General features: G+C 39.2%; 1 protein-coding gene across 1 annotated transcript in view; it reads left to right on the plus strand.

The window, feature by feature from the left end:
- LOC122787839 (dedicator of cytokinesis protein 7-like) overlaps window positions 1-27,303 on the plus strand; it is a 4,057,077-nt gene that overhangs the window by 890,189 nt on the left and 3,139,585 nt on the right. The window lies entirely within an intron of this gene.

The following is a 27,303-nucleotide window of genomic DNA, read 5'->3' on the forward strand; positions in this document are numbered from 1 at the left end:
CGCAAACACGGGCTTTTAAACCAGAAAGTTGAAAGAGATGGAAAACTGCGCAAACGGCTAATAAACTACAATTCTCTACCAGCAGCAACTGCAGCAGGCTCAGGCTAGCCTTGAGAAAGTTATGCTGTCCATGCACCTAATTGTGGGTGCTGAGCAGAATAAACACTACATGATCACCGGCACATAAAATGTTGGAGAATTGGTATGATTATATGTATTCTACACATCCTTTTATTTGCTAAAGAACTGGCATTTCAATCCATCAGAATAACCGTCTATGATCCACTGTACTTTTGTAGATTCAGGTCTGGCATAGATTTTATCATTACTGTAAATTTGTTGGATACACTGCATGGTTCCATTTGTGTCAGTGCTGCCAAGTAACTGTGTGAATCGAGTAGCTTGTCACAAACACCGTAGGTCACACACAAGTACTGTCTCTGCAGCACTTAAGAATACATAGAGTGTGAAAAGATGTCAGAAAGTGGAGCAAAAGTACAAAATGCTATGTCAACCATCTAAACCTTGCCTTGTTTTATACACTATTAATGTTGTTCACAGCTGTAAGGAGCACATGGTGACCAATCATTTTTTATAAATTGATTATAGTAAATTTTCCTTTATTGTTTATTGTATGCAGTGGTGGCTTGTCCTCTTGGACTGCAGCTCCCCCAACTGAAAACCAAAAGCAAAAATAAAAAAAAAAAATCACGCATGCGTGAGTAGAAACTCTAATACCGACTGCTTTTTCACCAGTCCGGATTCGGAAGAAGGCAGTAGTCTTACAGATGCCCCAGAAGTCCATACGTTTACAGCCGCATAGACCGGAAGAGGATCAGACTGCAAGGTCTGCAGTCTGTACTCGGCATTCCGGAAAGCTTGCATGCGTGCTTGGCTGGAAACAGAACTCTAACTGCTGAAGAGAAACAGCGGGCTGCTTTATACTGAACGAGAAGTTGTGGTGGGCTGCTTACTGCATGAGGAGTTATGGCTGCTGAAGGGAAATGGGCTGTTTACTGAGGAGTTATGGCTGCAAACAGACTGCTTAGAAATGCAATGCAGGAAACAGGTACTTGCTTTAGGGCTTTTGCAACAATGTCTGTGTGTTGTGTGTTATGGGTGCAAACGGACTACTTAGAAATGCAATGCAGGAAACAGGTACTTGCTTTAGGGTGTGTGTGTGTCAGTGTGTGTGTGTGTCCAGTTAACTATAACTGGAGGCTAAAGAGAAACCCAGGTTCAAATCTTCAGCCTTGGATACAGGTAGCAAGAACCTGAATTCCCTACCCACCACAGCTTGTGAAAAACATTCAGATTTTTGCCTCATAGTTTTGTTCTGTTCCTCATAAAATCTGTGGTTTTCTGGATTTTCAAACATTTGAATTTCAGACTTCATATTCTTCAGAAAGTACGTTGTGACACAAAACAGTTTATTCTAGCAATTTTCTAAGTTTATAACATCAATAATTGAAATTTGTCCCTATTTTGGGGGCTGTATTCCCGCAATATTATCTTTGTGTAAGTTTTTTTGTGCTAAGAGGTTGAGAGCTATGGTGAGAACTGGATTTACTAAACGATAGCCATTTAAGTTTCAGTCTTCATGTCTTTTAAGAAACAGCTGATTTGGCATAGTGGTATGTTGCTCTGACTGTAGTGCATAGTGTCCTGGGTTCAAGACTTGGCAGTGACATGCATGGTAGTAGCACAGCATTTTATTCTAGCAACTTTCCAAGGTTTTACAAGCAACATTTAAAATGTGTCCCTGCTTTTTGTACCCCCCCCCAATAAATTTTGGCTTTTTCCAGATTTTTTGTACTCATGTGCTGCAAAGTTTAGAGATGCAGGTGAGTGTCGAGTGGATTTTATAAGGAGCTAAGAGCTTCATGAGAAGAAAAGTTTAGTGCTGCTTATGCTGAGTCAGCTTGCATTGTTAATAGCACAACAGGTAGTATACTTGCTTTTGATGCAGAAAGCTGTGGGTTCTACTCCCACAGTATGTTGATGCATTGCTGATACTGTACTGTGTTATACTTTTAAAGGGGGTGGCTGCTGCAGTCCTGAGGATGTCCTCTTTGATGGAGGTACCTAGTTACTATGAACGTGTTATCAGTTTGCCATCCATTCCCTATTGCAATATTACTAGCTTATCATTTAACAGGCACTTTATTTGTAGATGAAACAATGAAATATAAAGTTGCTTGCTAGCAGCAACTTCATTGGTTACAGATCTCTTTAATGTGGAATTATTTAGATGGCTTTTACTTCTGCAGAGATTGTGCATATTTACTGATACTGGTGGATTGTAGAAGTCTGAGTAGATTTTTATGATGGAAATGTTCTGAATTGGGCAGTTTTGTCATTATTGGTGCATGCATTTTTTTTATTGTTTACTTTACTGGAAAAATGTTCAAAACAGTAAATTTAAAACGCCCTCTAACAACTGTACTGTATTATACAAGGAATATAATTTAATACAATCTGGAAGGTGTATCAAAGAACACATGTATGTTTCGTGTGCAAAGGGCCTATGATTTGAAAAAAAAAGTCAGTCTTTATCTGCCAATGGCCCAATGTATTTTCTTTGAATGTGGGTTTCAATGCTGTTTTTCAATAAATCTGAGTTTCAAGGGCAGAGATGTTTTAATGCCAAGTCTATTTTCATTCTGAGACTGCATTGTTTTGTTTAGCAGATGTCTGTTAGTGTTTGTGCTGCAAAATGTAAAATAAAACTTTTAAATGAAATCCAAATCATTGTAGAAGTAAAGCAGTATGCACATTACAGTGTTTATGGTAAATGAGGTGAAATAGCCAAGTAATGGGACATTGGAATGGCTGCAGGGGAGGGTGGCCTCATTCTATCATGATTTTATGAGGGGGGAACGGCAGCAAACTCAAAGACAGCCCCAGCTGAACTATAATTCTCAACTGTCCAGATTTTCACAGAATGAATAGCTTTTTGCTTCTTATTTTTGGTTTGTTCCTCATAAAATGTGTGGTTTTCTGGCCAATCATTTAGGAATGAAGTCACTAAATAATGACAGACATTGAGTTTCAGATTTCATACCCTTCAGAAAAATGCATGCTAAAGCAAGACCTGTTATTCCATCAACTGTTTAAGTTTATACAACAGCAATTTTTAGTACTGTCTATACATTCTCCCAATATATTTGGCCTTGTCCAGGTTTCCTGCATTAAGAGGTTGAGCGGTATGTGCAAATAAATCACTTTATAGAATTAGGTATATCCAAACCTCTCAACTGTCCCCGACTTTGGCTCAAAATGTTGTTCTCCCCTAATAATCCTTCTGCAAAATGGCAATTTGGAAGAAAATGTGGAGAGTTTACAAGTAAGAAATAATTGTAATAATCAAAGTTATAAATTACTTTTATTTCAGAATTGCATGTAGATTCTCTTATTTTGTCAGCTGCTCAACTTAACAGTACTAATATTAAAAAGTGTCCCTTCTTTGATAGGTTCCCAGCTGTATTGTATGGCTATTTTATATTTTTGCATCACAGTTTTGGTCCGTTTTTAATAAAATTGTGGTTTTCTGGAAAATTAGTGGCAAATCATTAAAGATTGAAGTTAGAAAATAATGACAGACATTTGAGTTTTAGATATCATACCCTTCAGAAAATTCATACTAATGCAATACTTGCTGTTCTGATATCTTTCTAAGTTGTTTATAAGAGCAATATTTAAAAAAATGTACTTATTTTTGGGCCTTTGTCCCACTTCTGTTTATGGCTTTGTTCAGATTTCTTGCTCTGAGGTTGAGAGGTATGACAAATGTGCCAGGGCCATCACCATCAGCGAGAGACATTTCAAATTTTGACATGCTTGTTGCAACCACTCCCCCATGTAGTGACTCTGGATGTGTCCAAGGAAAGTAAGGAGCAGTTATGCAGTGTAAGTGTGCAGAGTATCCCCCCCATCCAAGGTAGACACAAGTACAATAGTGGCTTTTCATCTGTCCTTGATTTTGCAGAATGTTCTAGTTTTCTGTCATATTTTATACTGTTGATTTATGCTTATTATTATTCAGAAAATGCATGTGTCGCACTGCCTGTTGCTCTGTGTTTAAGTAGCAAGGCTTTAATGACCATCAGGTAACCTTGTCTGAGATTGTAAGATGCAAGTAAGCTTTAATAAGCATACTGTTAAAGGATTACCAACATTGAAAGCCTTTTTGTTGTTGCCATTCAGGGAATATCTACATGACTAGGTAATGTATAAGCCTTAGGTATTGGAATGCATATGAATGCATTTGTAATAAAGGACATGATTACAGTATTTTCTGAAGCTTACTACATTTGTTGGAGACTTGCAATCATCTTTGCAAGCTTTACCAGTGAACTAAACAGAATGCCAATCTATCATGTGTTGTCCATATCCTGTGCAGTAATACTTTAAGCAATTTATCTTGACCTTGTTTCCTTGCTGTTCATTTTTTACTTTGATCATGTTTTCCCCATGAAACAAGTAAATAGTTGTTGTCAGGCAGCAGGTCTTTTTTGGATAAGAAACATTTACAAGTGGGGGTATCACAGAGATTGCTACTTTCAGCATGTTACTTGGTACTTTTATAAAGCTGAATATAAATTATAATTAGAACTGCAGTGCAAGGAGAAGTGGTTTGAGTTGAGTGTTGCTTGTTTTTTATACTTGATTTTGACTGGCATTCCAGTACTGTATTTAAAAAGTAATTTTATTTTTCCATGCCTCACAACCTTTTTGTTTCCATCTAGATATTAAGTAAGCTGTCATGTAGCCAATGCATTGAAATATTTTTTTCTTCTACACTTCATTTTGTCTTGATTGGACTCTCATAATGATGGTTTGGCACCCAGGGCAGCATATTTAATTAAAGTCCCAGTTTTGTGTTTTTTTTAGCATAGCCTCACCCCTTTCTGGTTGGTTACACCTCTTCCCATTGGCCCCACCCATCCATCAGTCTCCTGCAGTCCCTCTTTGATTTGAAGCCACCAGCCGCCACTGATTATATGCTTTTGTCTTGCCTCCAGTTTATAACTTGATATAAAGCTTTTTTTTTGTTTACTTGAAAGACTGCTGTAGCTGTTTTACTTACAATGGGTGACATATTACCAAAAAGTTTACTCTTTATTTATAACTAATCTCCTTGTTGTATTTTCTTAACCCCGGACTACTGTAAAAGCATTTTTCCTATATATGTTACCCAAAATAATGTTGATACTGTATATGATGTAACTGAAGTTACTGAATTTTTGTTGTATGTACATATGCATTTGCTTTTCAGTTTTTCATTCTCACAGTTATCAGTTAATTAATTAATTAATTAATTAATTAATTAATTAATAGATATATAGAGAAATGGCCAGCTGTGCAGCCAGGTAGGAGTGTGTTCTTATGTTCAATGGTTAGTACCAAACAATAGACCAGTTAAGCATTTTTAGGATTAGTCACTGCAATCCCACTGATACACACAAGTAATTACTCACCCTGTTCATAACGGATGGTGAGACTAGGTCTGGAATGAGTTTTTAGTTTCCCATGCATTCATCTAAGTTACATTTGAATAAATTGAAGGAAGTGCTATGCTTTGTAGAAAGTGGAAGGTTGTTTCAGAAGTGGGGAATTCTTTAGGAGGGGTGCAGCTAGCTGTTGTTGCATTGATGCCATTCCCTGATCTGGCACTCTTCTCAACTTTAAGATGAGGGGAAAAAACTAAATATATAAATAAAAAGTTCCTCCTCTTCAACTAGAGAAAGAAGGAAAAGAAAACATTTTCTCCTGTTAAACTGTAGGAAACAGCTGCTACAGTTTATGCCACTAAAGCAATTTACTGCTGACAACAAATGCAATAGTGGCATTTATTTCTAAATGCTGGTATGCAGTAAAGACAGACTGGGATCTGCTAATCATACCCCCTAAAACTATGAACCCAGGGTGGCTGCCCCCTTTACTCCACCCTAACTATGCTTGTACGTAGCAGAATAGATTTAGGTCTCCTGATTTTATATTTGTGTGACTACCATTCAGTGGTGGGCCATTTGGTTACTCTGCAGCTGTTGTCATGTCAGCTGGCGTTAATGCAGCTGGTACAGAGGAGAGGTCTGTGTCAGCTGGTTATGATCTGTGAACTTAAGTGATACATGTCTGCTTGTATTGTAGAGGAAAATTGCAGAATGGTCCTTGCACCATGTTTTTTTTTACCCTTGTACCATATTACGCATTTCTATTAGTAGTTTATGTGTACCTGTCCCTCATGTCTGCTAACTGGTTTTATGCTATAGTTGAAGTGACAACCTGCCCCCTTGTGCAAAAATAGGGAAAAAGGTTTGTGGATGGAGGGATGGATGAATTTTACCCATTAGTAGCCCCAAAGGACATGTTTGGAAAATATGCTGACTAAATCCTTACAGATGCATACAAGTAGACATCAGCATTTGCTTTGGTTTATTGTATTATGCAAAGATCATATACTTCCCAGCCTTCACCATCTGTACAGTCTTTCATCCAGCACAATGCTTATGCTGTGCAAACAATACCATCAAGATATGTCTTTTTATTGAACTAGTCCATAATGCTTATCTTTAGATAAATCAAAATGCAGCAGCATATTTTTTTTTAAACTGAGAAGGGGCAGATCTTGCTGGTGCCTGCATGAAGTTTGCTCAGTTTGTGACAGTGGATACAGAATGAACTTGGTGGAGAAACAAATATTTATGTGCACTAAAAAGGAGTGGTTGATTGAAACAGCCTACTTGGAGAAGAAGTAAAGTAAAAACAACGGTCAAACTTTGTGTACCTTTCTGTACAGACAAGGATGCAATTGTACAGTGAAAGGGATGTGGATACAGCAGTAGTCTTCATAAATAAACTGTGCAATAAAAGATGGTAACAGAATGAGCAGATCTGTGGAGGCATAACTATGCATCCCTTCAGTGTGAATGGGGCATGCTTACAGCACCTTCCATAAAAAGACAGAATAAAGACAGTAATCACACTATGGGCATTTCTGAGCTGGCACAATAAAGCATTTGTATACTAAAATTTATTTGACATTTGTTGAATGTGTTAGTCCGACTGGGCAGATCCCCTTTTTCAGTGGATTCGTGAGGAGAAAAGCTCAAAAAAAAAAAAAAGTACAGTGTATGATATAGAGTGACAAAAATAAAAATCACATACATTTTTGTAATACATTATTTATACAAACGTGTAATACATTTGCTAATTACATATTTACATAGAATTAAATGAAACAAAATAAATTAAGTAGTGTGGCAATCAAATAGAGGAAATTATATGGATATTCGCAGTAGGATTGTATGTATGGTTACATGTATATGCATATGATATTAAGTATGTTAGGGATAAAACATCACTTTGTAAAAGGGTGCTGCATTAAAACCTGTGGCCATACAGTATGCTCCTCAGTGATTATGCAATTTAAAATAATTTTACTTGATCACACAACTTAAATTTTAATATCATATTCTTCCTGTTTTCCCTGACAAGGATGTGCCAAATACATAGCCTAGTACCTACCTATGAACCTATCTGCCCGAAGGCATTTATAAGCCTAGCCAGAATGTGTTGGCGTTTGCCACCCGCTTAGATTAGTTTCCTGTGCCTCTGTCCAGCAGAGCCACTGAAGTGATCCCCGAGGTAAACCTTCTGTTTCCCTTCCACTCGTCAAGGTTTCTTTTGAAGAGTGTTAGCGAGGAGCTCTGCCTAATGTAGATTGGAATCTTGTTCCAAAGCATGGGAAGTCTCTGGGACAGGAATCTATCCCTCCAGCACGTCCTACTTATTGTTGTGGTTAGGTTTAGATTCCTAGAGTGTGTGGCTCGTGGGAATAAGGTTTTCTTTAGGTGGAGCATGTCCATCAATTCTGGATTGGACATGGCCTTCTATGTCAGGCAGTGATTACCTCTGAGTAGGCGGTATGCAACCAAGTACAGCTGTAATTTTTTCAGTCATGCTGCATAGGGCATCTGTTCGAGGCCAGTGATCCTCTTGGTGAGGTACTTCTGTGGTCTTTCCAGCTGTTGCAGGTGTCGTGTAAGGTACATCCCAAATGGGGCATTGTACTCTATGATGGGTCTGATGCGCGATGAGTAGAGGGGCACAATGACCTCTTTTGATCTGGATGCGAACCCTTTTGTGATTAGGTGGGCTATGTAGAAGGATTTTCTAACCACTTTGGCAATGTGATTATTAAAGTTGAGATTACTATCTACTTGGCTCCCCAGATCCCTTATTACGTCTTTCGTATTTAGGGGACTACCACCTATGTGGTAGTTTGTGGATATTTTGTTTTTTCCAAAGGGGATGACTATGCACTTTTTGGCATTTAGCTTGATGCCATGATTTTGACACCAGGTATCTGTCTCAGTGAGACCCTTTTGGAGGATGTCTGTGTCAGTCAGAGAGTCAATTATAGCCCCTAGTTTGCAGTCGTCTGCGAACTTGGTCAGCCATAGTCCTCTTGTGTTTGCCTGTACCTCCGAGAAGTATATGCTGAACAGGAGGGGTCCTAGGACTGAGCCCTGGGGAACTCCACTTGTAACTGATTTAGAGTCGGACCTAGCTCCCGCAACTCTCACCATGTGGGTTCTGTCCATTATCATCATCACCATGCTAGAAATTTTCCTTAGAAAATTAAGTTTTCATGTAAATAAATGAATATTAACTTAAAATAAAATGTTTTCAGTGATAGAGTCCACATTAGTATCATCATCTTGAGATTGATAAAAACAATGTTTCTGGTCATGGCAAATTCAACGATGTGAAAGCATAATATGTGTCTTTCTGGCTGGCTGACTGGGACTGGCACTCTTACCATCCAGGGTAGGCAAGCTGGGGTCAGCCACTCACTCCTGTCTTCCCACACCCACGTTTTTCCAGCTCAAATGATGTTAGTTGAACTTGGATCATCTGGGTTGTGGTCAGGTTTTTTTATCATTCTGTGCCACAGAGCTGAGCTATAAGTCAGGTTTTGAATCTCACATGATGAAGCAAAAAAGGCTATGAAATGGAAGGTGTGAGACTAGCTGAGTATTTTAAAACAGGAAAGGATGAGATTAGGTGATTTTTTTTAGATGTACATGATACATGCAGAAATCATCTTTTGACAAGTCAGATGACTAACATGTACCTAAATATTTCTCCTTTGCTGACCTGCAGGGCTATTTACAGTGAATACATTGATGTTTGAACATTGGTGCCGTATGAGTATGTCCACGACTGTATACTGTCAAGTTGCTAATTCCGGGTATGGTCTTTTCATTCACGTATCTTGAAATGTTGTTGTGTTTATGAAAAGGAATATCCTTACTAAAATATATCAAACTTTTCCTGACTGTATTCCACTGACCCCTATTTAATTCCTAATTGAGCATTTCATAATGTGGATCCCATTACTTTATTTTAATACCTTTACCTCAATTATCTTTTTGTCAGCCACACCCAGCCATTCACCTCAAAGTGCAGATGTACATAAACCCTTTTCAGTAGTAGTGCTTCCTGCTCTGCTGGCCCCCACCTGTAATAAGGCATTCATGCTGATTGCTATTCATCAGGCTTTACATCCTATGCTTTTTAGTTGTGTAAGCTTCTGAATAGTGGCTCATTGCATACTCTGTGGTAATTCAATCATTCATTTCAAAAAGGAAGGTTGGTTAACCCAACTAGTAAATTCCAGGATATCAGGGCTTCCAAAATAGTGTCTGTTTGTGTGTGTGGGGGACTTGCAGTCTAATGAAGCCACTGTAGAGTTTCTGTATACACTGTTTTCTGCAGTGCCACTGACCCATGTTAGATTAACTCTCTGAGCATTAGGTTGCAATCTAGAGAGAAATGAAATGAACAGCAGTTGCTGGTTTATATTTTTGGAAGAAATGAGTTTTTCACTATAATTCTGTCCATAGCTCTCAACCAATCAGGGGCAAATCTCAACAGAATTAGGGACAATTCCAGAAATAATCACAATCAGGGACACTTGTAAAATATTAGTACTATTAACTAAAGACATTGACAGAATAAGAGAATATGAATTAATATCCATTTTTGAAGTAAAAAAATCTATAACTCTTAATTATTGTCATTATTTATTAACTGTAACTCACCACTTTTTCTCCATAAGTCAATAGTTCTAAGAGGGATTAAGAAGGACAGAGCTAAAATTTGAGTCAAAATCAGGGACAGTTGAGAGGTATGATTCTGCCACATGCAACTCCACCAAAAGTATATAATCCAGATAGGAGGTGAAGGGTTTGAGTGCTCAAAGTGATGGAAGGATGGCATCACTGACACTAGTCTGATGAGAGTATGATACCACTGCCCACAACATAATTTCCAGATGCCAGGATGCCACCATCTGTGACATTAAAAGGGCTATCACTGAAGGGGTATGAAGCCCAGCACTGTCAGCTATGGATGAAGTAATATCAAGAAAGTGCACACAATTCTATCTCAATACAACTTGTCCTTTCTACACATGCTGTTAGAGCATCTCAAGATGATCTTTCAACACTCCCTTACACCCAGCATCTCCTCGCCTGTGGCCTACATTTCAGACTGCGCCTCCCCCTTCTACAAATTCCTGGATCTGCCACTGAGGTTTGTTCATATTTCAGGCCTTTTTGGAGGAGTTTAGTATCAGTGGGTGAGCAGATAACAGTGGCTGCCTTCTAGAATATTTTTATGGATGACTGCAAAACAGAAGACCCAACACCGGTCCTTGTGATACGCCACTAGTTACAATTTTATGTTTATAGAGGTTGCCAGCAATTTTCACAACTTGAGATGTATTGGAAATCCAATTTACATGCCATCATTGTAGTGGTTTACATCAAGGTTGTTTAATTTTTCACTAATCACAACATAGGGGGATAGTGTTAAAAGTCTTGGCTAAGATGGATATAAGCAGCATACTTGGAGTGACATCTTTCTACAGCTTCTGTAACCTTTGCAAATAAATTTACTAGGTTTTGGAGACATGACCTGCCCTTCACAAAAATAAAACTGAGCTGTGTCTACGTCAGTTAAGTTGTCCATGTTTGCAGAATTGAATTCTGTGCTTTGCATATAGGGCTGCTAGGCCTGCTGGGCATATTAAACTGGGTATGTAGAGGGGGGGGGTTGCCCAGTGCTTGTTAAACTCCTCCTACAAGTTGTCCTGCAAGCCTGGAGGGTGAGCAGGAGCATTGTCCAAAACAAGCAGAGCCTTCAGAGGCAAATCTTTCTCCAGTAAATATTTTTTTCACAGATAGGCCAAACACTTCATTCAGCTACTCTGTGAAGAAATACCTAGTGACCCAAACTTTACTATTAGCCGTCCACATCACATGTAACTTGCTTTTTATCGCATTATTTTTCTTGAAAACTCGTGGATTTTCACTGTGGTAGACTAGCAGAGGCTTAAGTTTTAAGTTTTAAATCCCCATTTGCATTCCCACACAACAGAGTTAGCCTGTCCTTCATTGGCTTGTGCCTTGGTAATGCCTTCTCCTCTCAAGTGATGTAGGTCCTGTTGGGCATTTTTTCCCGAATGAGCTGGTGTCATCACAGTTGAACACTTGCTGGGGAATAAAACCCTCAGCTTCTACATACTTCTTAAACTCCTGAACACGATATTGGCAGCTTCTTTGTTGGCACCAGCTGCCTGTCCATGTTGCACCACACTATGTATGGCCTCCATGTCGTACCACACTATATATACCATTTCTCTTTTTAAAGTTTTCAGACCACCCATAACTGTTTTTCATTTACCCAGATCAACAGCAATTTTTCCACTTCCTCTAGTGTCTGTGATCTTTGGTCACAGCTTTCACTCCTTTAGCAACATCAGCTGCTTTGATGGTCTCTTTATTTTTCACAATGGTGGAGATGGTTGTTCTTAGCATTTGGTACAGTATAGTGCGATCAGACACGTGGATACCATTCTCATATTTCTCTATTATCTCATTTTTCTATTATCTCATTTTTCTGCTCTATTGTCATTCTAACTAATTTTCTTTTCTGCTGGCTGTTATCACTAGCCTTCTTAGGACCCATGATTGTATAGTATTGAACTTATTTGTACAAAGAATAGCAGGCAAACACAAGAAACACAAGACAGTATACAGCGGACCTGTTCTAGAAAGTGTGACGAGTACCAAGATGATTTTTTTCTAGTCAAAATGGAAGAAATACCAAATTCGATGAGTTTCAAGGCTGACGAGTACCAAGGTACCACCGTAATAAATATTGCAAAAGCATTGGGACATGGACAAGAGCACACCGAACCAGTAAGCCATATATCTCAGTGGACAGTAAGGAGGAGAGGATTGAGGACGGGCTGATAGCTAGGACACTGTTGTTAAAGAGGTAGGACACCTGACAAAGGGATAAGGGCGGGCAGAGGTGTTCAGAAACAACGGGAGGAGATTGTCGGGGAAACAAGAGTGAAGAAGAGGCACTTAGCCAGACGTGAGCTAAGAAAGAGAATCAACAGGAACAGTTAGGGAGCGGAATGAAGTAGGTGTTCATAATGCAAGCGTTGCAGGACATGTGGGATAGCTAGGCCTGACCTAGATGGGGAAACAGAAAGGAAAGGGTGTGTATATAGTGGGCAATTCAATCATTAGGTTAGAAAAGTTGTGGAAAATAGTTTTGTAAAGGTGGACACAGTGCCAAGCCTAACCTTTGTCAGGATGGGTTTAACAGTAACCAAGCAGGATATGAAAGTAGTGGAATGCAGATATATAATGTTCAGTACTGGAACTAGTCACCTGACAGAAGGTACCATAGAAGAAAAGCAGAAAAATAATGCAGTAATAAACTAGAAGCTATCAGTTGTGTAACAGTTTATGAAGTGGCACCAGTCAAACAAGCAGAACATTTCTGAAGTTAAAAACGTCTTCAGTACAAATGTTTTGCATCCTTTTCATGCTGAAAAGGAAGTCTAGACTTTCTGTTGCATTTCTATGCATGGAGTGACCATGCTGGACAATGAGTTTCCTTGGTGTTTTCTGGCTAGCATGGAAAAAAAGATTAAGGAAAGTAGTAAGAGAAAAGTGCTTAACAAACCTTTTTCCCAAATTCAGAACATAATCACAGCATTGCTACATATTACAGCAGTGAGATACCAGCCTTGTTGGTCAGGTTTAGTGCCGTATACAAGTCTTGGGCTGTGGGGAATGTCATTTCTAGTGTCCTTTTATGTGAAAATACTGTTATTTTTATGTGCTTCACGATCGTCAGTCTGTGGAATTTAATGTTGTCGGCAATGCTGGATATCAGTGAGTTTGGTTTCAATAGATTTAAATTGAGCCAGTCACTTTCTTAGTTGATAACAGCAATTCTTTATAATAGTGTTAAAAAGAGGCAGGTGAAACAGAAGATGGACCTAAGAAGACAGGAGGCAAGGTAAAGAATGTAGCAGCTGTGCGTGTTCCCAGTGAGTGTCGTCCATAGAGTAGTTCATGCAGTTTGGGAAGTCAGACTCAGCATTCAAAGCAGGAGGTGGACTAGGGTCTTACTAATGTGAAAAATATAAATCACCAAGCCCAACATGCAAGGACAGCAACAAAGGCAAAACAGATGCTAAGGTGTACATTGGGGGGGGGGGGGGTAAGATGGGAAGGTGATAGTTTCCTCTGTTAGCCAGTGGTAAAGTTGCAGCTGGCATACTGTATGCTGTTTTTGGAGGCCATATATGGAAAGGGAGGTGAACCTTGTGGAGACGGTACAGAAAAATGCAGCTAAGATGGTAACATGAATGGAGAAAATGATGAATAAATGTGGCTAAGAGAACTAAAACTCTTCAGTGGAACATAAGAGTGAAAAAGGGATATGGAATCACTGCATAAAGCAAAATATGCTGGAATCACATTGAAAAAGCAGAGAAATAGAGGGTATGAACAGCTGATCAAGGGAACACATTTTAATTTACACATGAAGAATTTTTTTATGGCTCGGACGTTGAACCAGTGGACTTTAACAGAATGAATAGTAGAGGCTAAGGCTGTCATGGCATATAAAAAAGAAAAAGTCTTGGGATTTCAAGATGTACAGGATAGAGGAGGAAAGGCCAGGTACCTTAGGCAAGTTGCAATACTCTGTAAGGCTAGAAACAATCAATGTCTACTTCCATCAACTTATATAATGCAATATAAAGTAATTTATAAATTCTGAAGACTTAACTGCTGACAGAACTACAGGAACTGTAATGTTATACATCCTGTGGGTCATCCATAGTAAGTAACATTGTTCTTTCTAAAATAGTCTCTCTTAAAAGCAATAAGGCTCTAAAGGTTTATATGATTTTTATAACTTAATTCAATATTATATTGTAACTCGCACATACGTACACACGTGTGTGCGTGCACACACAGACACACACACACACACACCAGTACCCTATCAGTAAGTCTCCAACTCAGACTGTATGAATACTTTGATTGACAGTGAATGGGATACTTCACCGATTCCTCTGCATGTCTGATCTCTGAAAACATTAGTTTAATCCTGCCTTGTCCATAGCAGAGGCAAGCAATCTTTTTTTATATTTTTGTTATCTTCTCTACAGGAGTGGTGTGCTGCATGTCATAACTTTTCCTTCTTCGCATGATTATGGATCTTGAGTATTCTGGAATTAGTCATATTGCCAGGTTGTGTGCGTGTATAGTGTGTACATGGGGCCACCTGTTAACCAGTCCTACAAACTCATAAAAAGGGATGCAGTGTAGCTATATATTTTCAGTAGTTAATGTCCCTGTTAATCTTGCTTCATATCCTTTGGGTGTGCTTCAAGTGATTTACGCTGTTGGTTTTGCTCCATTACTTAGCCAAAGTCCCTGACTTAACGACGGAATGCTCTGCTTAATGTTCTAGAACCGAAATGCACTGTGAACTAAATGGAGCATACAGTAACTGTGTGCTAAACTAAATCGAATGCACAGTAATTGTGTGATGACTTTGCTGGTGATGTATAAAGATAAACAAATGTGGTAATGAGTCATGTCAAAACTGTTGTACTGGGATGGAATTTCTGACTGGATGGCTGGAATGTGCCGCTGTGAATAATAAAATGCAGTATGAAGTAAATAATCAGTTCTTTGGTTTTACAAAAATGCTTAGTTAGCTGTGACCTGCAGCCATTGGGGAAATCACTAACCAGACCCAAATTTCATGTCTTGTTATGCAGCTGAGCTTTTCTGAGTTGGTTAAGAGAAGCACATGTAAAGACACACATGCATGTTCTCAGGTACTTATACCAGCAGGTAGCTTAATCCTTAGAAGAAATGCATTCCTTGTATGCTTTAAGGCACTCATTTTATTCTGTATATGTTTTAAAAGTACAGCAATCTGATAGTTTAAGCTTTCAGTTATTTTTTTTTTTTAATTAAAATGAAAAGCAATTTAATTTTCAAGGGTACCCTTGCTTTGTGTTGCTGAATTATCATTTGCTAAATGTTTTATGGTGACAATATCACTGGTCCCATGCTCTGTCTTTCGACAATTACTGGCATAATTTACGTGCATATAGTCTTATTTCCACACTGGTCTTCAGGTAATTAGTTAATAAAGAAATATAACCAATTTCAAATGAACACTCATCCATAGCTGCATTTTTTTTTTTTTTTTTACACCAGTGGAGCAGTTAACATTGCTACCGCACAGACCTTGCTACCTCTCAAAGCTTAGTTCTCAGGTTCTTTTTTAGATAGGGAGACTTCTGTGCAAAGTCAGCATATCATCACTCTGTCCTGCTTTTGCTAAGGCCTTGAGTGTCCTCCCTCATTCTAATGTTCTGCTGATTGGTTAAGTTAGATTAGATTTTCAGTAAAACTGACTGCTAGAGTCCAAGAGTAAAGCAGTTAGGTATAGCTTTGCCTTAAAAAGCAGTGGTCTTGAAGCGGTAATATTCATTTGGGCTGAATGGAGAATGCGTGAAAAAAATTTATCAAATTCTTAAAACAGATATGTTGGAGATGGGAACTCCAGTTTTCTGCAGATGTTTTACCATATCACTGTTGCAGTATTCATCACCTGTGGGATCTCCTACCAAGCATAACCCAATGTTGAGGTTTATAACCTAAAGTATTGTACATCAGATGTATGCTCCCTGTACAACCGTAGGGCATAAAGGTGACATTCGTATGGTCTCAATCTAGAACATCATTGCTGCCAGACCTGAATGCCATTATCATATGTCAGTCTGACCGCCCTTCACTATGCTGGCTATACCAAGCCTTCATTTTCAATATAGTTACCCCATTGGGGTTTCATTTTCTTTTTCTTATATTTTTCTCTGGTTTATATGTCATCCAAGAAAGGGAAATGACAGTGTGGGAGGCAGCTTTCCCATAAGGACCACCACAATAGGTGCTTACTTTCCTTAGGTGTGTCTCATGACCACACTCAGTGCTCCTTCTGTTAGGCTTTTGTATCCAAGACTTTTACATAGCCATCTTTATTCTCTTCCCATGTATCTTGAGAATCAATATCTCAAGCTGTTGGCCTGAGGTACCATGGCAAAATTTGCTCACCCTGAGGTATACCCAATGCTCAAGAAGAAGGCAAAGAAATCTAGACCTTAGCCTGTTGCTGTTCATTCTCCACTAGACGTCTCTTTTGAGGTGCATGACAACCCAGAGGACAGTCTGGTGCTACCATCAACTTCTTCTATTATGACCTTCTTGGAGGCCATCACGAAACCTGTTTCTCACACAATCTCTGAGGCCTTGCAAATGTCCACAGTGAAAGTTAAGGGGAACTATGGCTGATTATCTCAGAGAAGCCTAAAGGGATTCCTCAGATTATTGTTAGGAAAGAGGTGCCAGGTACCTTGATCGAATCCACGCAGGGGTCTGAACCACCCCATTTTGTCAGGGAGGATGTCCCTTTGAAGAAAAGACAAAAAAACTAAACGTGGTGTCAGCCTCCGGGGATCCACAAAGGGAATGGCAGGACTTCACTTGAGGTTTGCTCAATGTTTTTGTGGCATTGAAGCCTCCTCTGAGGTTTTCAGTTCCTGTACCCCTTTGGTCCTCTTCCCCCAAAAGGGCAAGGGACCTTGAGTCCTCGGACAAGGATTCTAACTCTGATGCTGGTTCTTTAAACTACTCCATTCAGTTGTCCTCTTCTTCAGACCCTGGTTTGGAGGAAGAGGAATCTGTTAGTCCTGATCCTCCTTTGGAGACATGGTCTAATGGAACATTTTAAGTGGGACTGCTCCCAGGTATCCAACATCCAGAAAAGGTATTATGAGGTGTGAAGACTGGTAGAGAAGGGTGAGGGCTGCCAGCCTAGTCAAATAGAATTTGATACATAATTCTGGCATTTGTAGATATAAATGTAAAATACAGGCTTGTTTCTTAAATGAAAGAAAACACTGTAAAATGTGAACTTCAGGATTGTAGCAACATTGCCATCTACTGTAAGGAAAACTAAGCCACGCATTTCAGATGTTCTTTGAAATTAAAATTATGTTTTGTATGTCCTTTGAAGTTAGAATTTGTAGTCGATGAGTCTGGAGTAAGCATCCTGCCTATTGTTTTAAGGCTAAAGTTAATGACCAGAATTTCCATGTGGAGTGTCCTTTATTGCCCAAGTGTAAAAGAATGTAAATGTAGTTTGTGTAGCCTGAGAACCAGGAAAGTGTAAACAAATGATGTAATGTTTTATCAGAACTGCAGTTTCAATTTAAACAGTGAGAACCAGAGATTATTAAGCATTCTTGTCTTGATATCCAACCTCAGCACTGCCTGTTGCTCTATGTAAGTAAGTTATCTTAGAAGTATGTTTTCTTGTAGAAATAGCTAGGACTGTAAAGTTTAGACTAAGTGTTTTTCTGTTATGTCAGAATTGTACTACGGAATTATTTTAAGTTTCTGTGTGATCTCTGAACTCTTGAATAGCACTGTGGTGTAGTAGTATTGTCTTGTGTTTTTAGTATTTATTATTAAATAATTTTAAACCCTTTTCAACTGTGGCAGGTTTATGTAGAGATAATTAAGCTCTAAAGTACATTGCATGCTTATAAATGATCCTGTAATAAACCCTTCCAAAGCCTTAAGATTGCTTAAGCTACACTACTATTGGATAATAATATTGCACAATAATAATTGGACACCCTTTTAAGGGCCTTTGGGTAGCTGATAATTAGCTGGTGGTGGCAGTAATTACTACAGTATAGTCTGAGTATAGGGGCACAGCTGGAGAATCTATGTCAGCCTTTCCCAGGAGTGCCTGTGAAGTTGTATAAATACTTATCTCAACGTGTGTGTGTGTGTGTCAGCTATTTGGGCAGGGACATGAGGCACTGGTTGGACAGAGAGGGTACTGGAGGTTTTAGCTTGCCAGCTAGGCTGAGATCTGGACCCTATAACTGTGCCAGTGGGGAGTTTTATTGGGGATATAGGGAGCAAGTGAGCGACCAGCCCCGGACTGACTGTGATCTCTGTGTGGACTTAAGGGAAATTGTACTTTACTGTGTGTATTTGTTATCCTTTCTTCTTATATGAGATGCCCTCTCTGGTGTTAGTGGTGAGGATTGAGGCTCCTTGATTGCTGGGCCAGGACACGACTGTTACATGAGGTATTACAGATGGACTCTCCAAAACCTTCTGCTGTCCCTCTTGTGCCAGCTACTCTGTTGGATACCTTCTCTGCTGTTTCACTGGCACCAGACCCCCAGCCTCCAGCCTCTAAGAAGCCTGACAGGTTCTATAAGGTGCTGGATGTCTGCAGGTTCTTGTACAAATGCCTGTCATCTAATCCAGCTGTGATTTTTTGTGTGTGCTGCTAATCCTCCTAGGCTGCTACCCTCTTCTAAGTTAATTTCCTTTGAGAAAGACAGTAGAGCTATGCAGAGGATTGGTAAGAAAGTATACACTTCTACTACTTTAGACCTTAGAGCTATAAATTACTAGATCCATATGACAAGAATACATTTTGTTTCTTTTTTCCCAGATTGGGAAGATTGTCTCTGACATGCCTGACTCTGAGAGTAAGGCTCAACTCTGACCTTACTAGGTTCCACTTCTCAAGTTGACCATCACTCTTTGAAGTGCAGCTATGATGCAGTGGATTCCTTCCCTAGGGCTGCTGCATCTGGCTCCAGAAATCTTTTTGGTGACTCCTCTTTGGCTCAGACAGCACTGGTTCTTCTCTTATTCCATCAGGCCAGGGACAATCGTCACATGGTCTTTCTCACACAGAACAAAGGATCTCTCCACCACCCTCAATTGCCCACTGTTCAACTGACACTTTGTGTGATAGGGCTTTGATTCCTTTCTGACACCAATTTTCTCAGGACATGCTCAGGGTCCTGCAGGAGGCCAGGAAACCCAATAACAGAAAATCATATATGTTCAAGTGGAAGAGATTTTCTGTCTGGTTTCTTCAACATAACCAGGATCCCTTTTCAGTGGGTCCCCTTGGTTTTTTCTTACCTGTGTGAACTGCTGCATGCTGGCTTGGAATACTCTTCCATGAAAGCTCATTTGTCAGCAATTTGTGCCTGTCTGCCACTGAACCCTTCTTTGGACTCTAGATTTGAAGGCAAGTACTTTCTAAAAGGCATCCTTCATATCAGACCACCCAAAAAGCCTATCCTTCCTTCTTGAGATCTTAATTTTGTCTTGAAAAAATTACTCAAGTTCCTTTTGAGCCTGCTGCCCCTTCTTTGCAACACTGCACCTTCTTTGCAACACTGCACCTGGAAGACTGTTTTATTGATTGCTTTCACCTCCACCAGAGAAGTTTGTGAACTCCAGGCCTTGATGATGGTCCCTCCTTTTTTAGTTTTTCATAGAGACATTGTCTCTCCCCTTACTAATCCTTCTTTTATAACCAAGCTTCCTTCCTTTTTCTCTTCTCAACAGTCTGCTAGTGAGAAGGTGCTTCATACTGGATTTGCATAAATGGCTCAGATATTATTTAGACAAAACAAAGGCCTTTCATAAATCTATTCAACTTTTTGATTCTTTTCACATCAAGATATTGGGTTTGGCAGTCTCTAAACAAACCATCTCTTCCTGGATTTCCAAGGCAATTTATTTCTGCTATATTTTTCATGGCAACCAGTTGTCTGCTTCTGTCTGGGCTCATTTTATATGGCAGTGGCTTCTTGGGGGGTCTTACTTCAAAGGTTTGAACACCAGCTCCATCCTTGAAGCTGTTCCTTGGTCTTCTGTTCACACATTCATGAAGCATTACAAATTGGAGGTCATTTCTAGTGCCAGGCTGTCCTTCATGGGTTTGTAGAAGGCTCCTCCTTGCCTTCCCTAAAGCTTTTGTACTCTCCCAGAGGTGATGAATACTGCAACAGTGATATGGACATACATAGTACAGTTGTGTAAGATCTTACCATAACAGTACATCTTTTTTACTGTTGCAGTATTCACTCCCTCCCTCTCAACTCCCTTTTGTTTTCCTCTTCTACCATGGGTGGTATTTTCTTTCTGTCTGAGAGGTTCTTCACCTTCTTGTCTTCCTGTTTCTGGATGTACATGTTCTCCTTTCCACTGGGGTCCTAGTTCTCCTTGGGCACTTCAGTTGTGGAATGAGAGCTTATATACATTACCTTTATGCCCTATGTTTGCTTGAGTACAATCCATCTGACATACAATGCATCTAAGTAATAAAGGCTTTGGTATACTAGCCAGACGTTGGGCTATTCTTGGCAGGATAACCCAGAGGTGATGAATACTACAACAATGAAAATGGCACTTACTGTTATGGTAAGCTTTTGCACAACTGTACTCCATTCAGTCCAAAATAAATATTACTACTTCAAGACCACTGCACTTTGAGGTAAAGCTATTTTGTCTTACCTGTAGTAGTCTTGGACTGTACTGGTCAGTCTCAATGAAAATTAGAATTGTTGGATTTTTGTAGCTCAGAAATATAACTAGTCATATTCCAAACCCATGGGGTGGAGGTTTGGTTTTCACCATCACACCCACATGCAGGTGACTTAAACATCTTATATGTCTTACTTAATTTTAATCTCAATTCTTCACAGTAAGGTGGTAAGGACTGTCATCCCTCCCCTTCTGTGCTCAGTGTTGGGATTGGCTAGCCACAATTCTGGGATTCAAATGATCATGTGAATGCCAAGTTTCAGTGATTGTTACCCATAAAATGATGATGCAATAAATTATTCTTCATATTATACATCGGTGATGGAAGGAAAGCTGATTTTTTTCTGTTAATCATTTTTATTGAAATTGCATACTTTACATCTAAGCACATTGGCTCAATCAATCCATCTTACAACATTCCATTGTTTGCATTGTTTTAACTTAATAAACACTACTACATTTTTTGTAGTATTATTAGTACCTTGCATCTTTATATAATAATTCCTGTCTTTTATATAACTGTACCTGCTCCCTATCCTTGTCCTAGATATGCAGATCTACTTCAGATTATAAGACTCATCCATTTGCCTGTCTTCTTACTGTCCCCTACTTTCTACTACCTGCATTTCCAAAGAATATCCCAGTCTTTTACCTTTCGTCACACTGCTGATTTCTCAGGCTTTCCACCCAGTTGCCATTTTTTTAACCATCCTGCAACTAATAAAATTTCCCTTCTGGCTTCTCTTTCCCAGTAGCATAGAGGGATAAAGCCCTGACTATGGCCCAACTGACCTGGGTTCATATAGCATCTCATATAAGTGATGGAGAGGCATGTAGGGACAGATTTTACCATTCTCTGTGATGAAGGCCATCTCGTGTGACTATCCCTGGTGGAGGCTGGGAACGTTGCAATTGGAAGGCATGTTCCAAATGGGGAGAGGGTGCTAGACATGGCCGAGTTGTTGTGGAGGCAGGGAGAAATGCTCCACATCCCTCATTGCATGTCTACTCCTCCAAACTTCTGTTCCTGTAGATATTTACTTTGGTCATGGAGAAACTAGCACAGTGAATAAACAGATTAATAGAATGTTGGAGAATAAGATGTAAACACAGAAGTATAAAGCTGTTTCTGGATGACTGCATGTTGTTAGTGGCAGATGTAGAGGGGGTGTTACCTCAGGTGCTGAAGGTGTCTGTTGGGGGGTAATAAGGATAGATCAAAAGAGAATCCTCCATCTGATGTAGTCAGCTCCAAAATGTAAAAATCTCCCATCTGATGTAGTCCGCTCCAAAATGTAAACTTTCCATCACATCAGCAGGAAGTAGGACATCTCATGCTGTGCAAGAAGGCGTGGGTTAGAATTATGTATTCATTCAAACTGATAACTTTCTGGAAAAATAAGTGACCTAATGTCCTATTGTATCATGTAGAATTTAGTGAAATATTTAAGAAATGGGTGAAAAGGTGTTTACTAAACAATGAAGCTAGTATTTGTTGTATTTAATTGTCTGTGCTGGCAGTGAAAGCAGGCCCCAAATGCATCCAGATGTGCAATTCAATGTTTTCATGAGCTTTAGCTTAGATTTCGTAGAGGGATAAAGCCCAAAAGATTGGCTAGTTTGATTAGCAGAACTTGACAGAGCTGCTAGAGGAAGATGGGCAGGGTCAGTCAGGGAAGGAGGAGGTGCAACAAGAACCATATACCTTACAGTTCCTTTAAAGGAGGGGCGGTGTATGAATATGTGGTCTGAGGGCAGTGAGTGGTACACTAAGCTGTTGACTGTGGTAGCAGTCATTGAGACAGCGTGACCAGGAGCATGTACTTGTGTAAGAGGGAGATGTGGTGGCCCCTGTGGTGGGATTAGGCTACTTAAAAAAAAAAAAGAAAGAAAAAAAAGCACCCCCGACTGCCAGGATACCAGTGCAGGCCATAAGCAGACCCTTTCTGATGGTCCTTGTTCCATACTGTACTAGTGTGTGTGTGTGTGTGTGTGTGTGTGTGTGTGGGTGTGTGTGTGTTTTGGGGGCTAATAGGCTAGTCTAAGTGGTGGGGGGCTTGACAGTTGGCAGACATGATAGGAAAAGCAGACAGAAAATATTTCCTTACATTTTTTGCTGTTGTTCAAAAAGGTGGTTGCTCTTTATTCAACATTTTGTACCTTAAGCATGTCCACAAAAATATTTTTTCCAAATAATGAAATGATTATGAATCGTGCATCCTGCAGTACTAGGTGTCATGGCTTGTACAATAACTGACCAGGTCGTTATACAGTGACCTGCCCTTTATAGTGGTCACTATTGCAAGTAGTTGGGAAGCAGTCTTTTATTATATTTTTATACCAATTATATTTGGATTAGATGAAGTTTTAAATATAAAATTAATTGGATGATTCTAATGTAATTTGACTGTTTCTTGTACTGCATCTGTTCATGGGATTATTGCAGGAAAATGAAGTTTGGTACTTTTTGCTGTTACTCTCCTTCTGCATAAGACCTATGTGGCTGTATTTTACAGCCCTTACTACAATAAAAATGTGTTTATGGTGGTGGAGGTTAGAGTGTTCCAGGATAACAATACAGTATTTTTCAATGTGCTTACCATATGAAATACTTGTATTGCACTTACAAATTTTAAACATCTATGAAACATTATATGACACTGGAGTTTCATTAAGCAATACCGGATTATAAAATTGTGTTAATGACTTTTCTTTGCGATGCACAAATGTTCAGTGATACCAAATTTCTGCTGCTGTGGGGTTGAAAACCAGAGCTCAGTGTAGCACAAATTCTGTCAAATACCAGCTAACTTGTATACTGATGTAAAGTTGTTCTATCTCACCGTTCATTCTTACAGATGGGTTCAGAGCCGATCCTCGACTCGGAATTGGCCTACTACAAAGCTCAAGGTCTTCAGACAGCTCGAAGCCAAGTCCGTATCCCATGATGCACCTTGAGTTACCTCAGATCTAGTTTGCCACTGCAATAGATCGGAGGTTCCTTGCACAGCTCGGGCCAGTATAGTTTTTTTCTGATATTATCCAGCAAAATTTATATTTCTCTATATATTTAGAGTTAGTCTTTAATAGTTATAGTTTTTATAGCTTATTAGTAGCTATATTTCTTCTCTTTTTGGCCTTCATTTTTTCTATTAGGCCTGTAATATTCCCTTTCCCTTTGGTGTGCCTTTACAATATTATATATAGCTAATTGAGAGTAGTTGGAATAAGTAGTTAGTGTGTTTGTGTTTTTTTGAATAGTGACAGTTTAGTCACAGTATGTTGTATTATATATAGCTTATTTAGAGTAGTTTGAATAAGTAGTGTGTGTGTGTGTGTGTGTGTGTGTGTGTGTGTGTGTGTGTGTGTGTGTGTGTGTGTGTGTGTGTGTGTGTGTGTGTGTGTTTGAATACTGACAGTTTAGTCACAGTATATTGTTGTTCAGCCCATTTGTTTTTTATGACTTATTTCACTAGTTTAGCTTTACTAGTTTAACCTTTCTATTTGTTTGGGTGTGTTTAGTCTCTTTTATAGTACAGTAAGTTTTTCTGGATACTGTATATTTGATTATGACTAGGAGAAAGATAAGCATCCCAAGTCAGACTTTAAAAAGTGTTCAAAATGCAGACAGAAGATGTCTTTGACAGATAGTCACGTTAATTGCATGTATTGTCTTGGAGCCTTGCACTTACAGGAAAGCTGCTTCATTTGCCATTCGTTTTCCTCCAGAGTTCTTCAGGAGAGAAAAAAAAGCTCATAGATAGAGAACTTCTGAAACCGTCTTTTCAGGAAGCTTTGAGTGACCAGGATAAGTCTAGTAAGTCTTCAAAGTCTTCTAAGGCTTCTTCTTCTTTGGAAGTAAAAAAAATCAAAGAAACCATTGACATCGGCTCCACAGCCCTTGGAGCCAAGAGTCTTGTCTTTTAGGAGCCAGTCCCCAGTCCTGGAACCGGTATCCGAAGTACTAAAGTCTCCGATTCTTCAGTCAGTGCATCCATCCATCCATTCATCTCGGTCCTTGATCAGCCTATCTGATTTGGATGTGGATCATGTGGTGCTGAAGTTGCTACAGTCACCGACGTTTGCGAAATTTTTATCGGCTCCGACCCAAGTGGTTTCGGAACTGAAGACTGTAATGCCATCAACTTCCTTACCTCCTCCGCGCCATCCTGGTCATTCGGAGTCAGAGGAGTCGGACCTGATGATTGTTGACCCTTCGGAGCCGACGCCTGTTCCAGTGCCATCAGTTCCATTTACTTGTACTTCCTTGGAGCCTATCAAGGAGTCTAGGAGCTGACACTCTCCGGTCGGGTCCGGGGAGGATAGTCGGATTGACTTGTCTGTTCCGACTTTGCCTGTTGGGGCACCGGCTTGGATGAGCTCGGCTCTTACCTCTGGTTTAGAGCCCACTGTCCTGGTGCTGAGGGGATCGATGGTTTCTTCGGATCCAGTGGTCCCTTCTCATCGGAGCAGAGGTGCCTTTGAAGGCAGGAGGAGAGCGATGTCTCCCAAGACATCTACAACTTCAGGTCCAACTACCTCCTCCCCAAGAGCACCTCTGTCCACTTCTGCCTCACAGATCCTTTCAAAGCGTAGAGACCCTGAGCCTCAGGAAGCCCCACTGGGTTGCTCCTGCTCTTCCGAGACTTCACCAGAAGTTCCCACTGACGAGGAAGAGAATTTACAAGACGAAGCACCTAGACTCCCCACAGGAGTCTCTCAAGTCTGACACTGACTTAGATGAATCAGAATGGTCCTCATGGTCCCCTTCTGAAGATATCTAATTTGCTGAGATATTACTTGCAACAAACAACCGTCTCCAGCTGAAAAATTGTAAAATCCAGGCACATCCAACCAAAGCTCTCTTTTATTCTATTAAATGAACCAACGATAGTTGAGCGCTTTCATCCAGATACAACTGGACTTCATCAGAACAACATTACAAAACACCCACCTCCTTTTTATACAAAAAGTTCCCGCCTAAAACATTAATTATACAATTAATTATTCAATTAAGAAAATACAGATTTAAAACACAGTTCAAAATATATTGTTATACACTTTACATTTGGGTTAAAACAATTCCACAGTAATTAAAATGCTTTAACTATGTGCAGTATGCTCTCCTCTTATTAGGATTGATTTCTAAGGGAGTTCCATACATACTATAAACATTTCTTCTGCTAACACAAACATTCGTTCTGATTTTAACTAATGATTAGAAATAATGTCTATAAATATGTCTTCCTTTTCAATTAATATTAATTCTCCCAATGTTATTTATAATTGTTGATTTAATATTACATAATTATATTTATAAAATGTTTCATTACATGCACTAAGCACATCTGAAATTTTATTCTATGTGTACCTCCATAGTGTCAAGATATATACAAATTTTAATATTTTTATTTTTGTTTTTATTTTTGGCATTACACACAGCATACCCTTGTGACTTAATATTTATATTACTTGTTACCTACTATTTTAACAATGGCTTAGTAGGTATTACTTCATTGAGTCCTGGTGCTATTAAGTCTAATCTGCCATCTGACTTCTTTCTCACTCACTAGTGCCTTAATATTTCCTCCACGTGGATTTGGTCTCACCAGTTCCAAAATGGCAAACTTAAACCCTGTGCAGCTTTTGTTATTCATAAGGTGCCTTGACAAGGCATTATTGGGATCTTTCTTTTATACAATACAAATGATCATATATTCTGTTTTTCAGATATCGATCAGTTTTCCCAACATAATAATTCATACATGTGTTGCACAGGGCTAGGTATATAACATGCTGGCTCATACAGTTCCCATTAGTAAATCTAATTCTTGTTTTAACATTGTTATTAAGTATAATTGAATCTTTTCAAGAATATAACTGCAGTAATTACAGTTGCCACATTTTTTAGTGCCCACCTTCACACTCTTGGTATTACTATTGAAAGAATTATAGTTAATTTCTAAAATTCTCTTTATATTATTACCAGTTTTATAAACAAATTTGGGGGTACTAGGAATTTTTTCTTTTATACTAATATCACTTGTTAGGATATTCCAATTTGAATGAATTATGCCCTTGATCTCATTACTACCGCTCCGTATTTCAAAATACAAGCTTTATAGTGTCTCTTGTCACAATTTCTCTTTTACCATTTGTATGGCTTGTTGGTTCAGTTTTGTTTTCCAGTCCTATCCCTAGTAAGGGTGGATATTTCCGACCCATTCACTAGACACATATGTTATAATATCTGTTACCATATCCCTTGGGTAACCCTTTTCTATAAATGCTCTACCAATAAAATCTAATTCAGATATCATGCCCTCCTTTGTTGTTGTCATTCTTGCTGCCCTTATACACTGTCCTTTTATGATGCCTCTTTTGGTGTGATAAGAGTGGGCACTTTCATAGTGTAGGTAACTATTACTATATGTGTCCTTCCTATATATTTGTGACTGAAAGG

This window comes from Protopterus annectens, chromosome 13.part0, assembly GCF_019279795.1.
Source record: "Protopterus annectens isolate FY-2018-M chromosome 13.part0, PAN1.0, whole genome shotgun sequence".
Classification (NCBI taxonomy): domain Eukaryota; kingdom Metazoa; phylum Chordata; order Ceratodontiformes; family Protopteridae; genus Protopterus; species Protopterus annectens.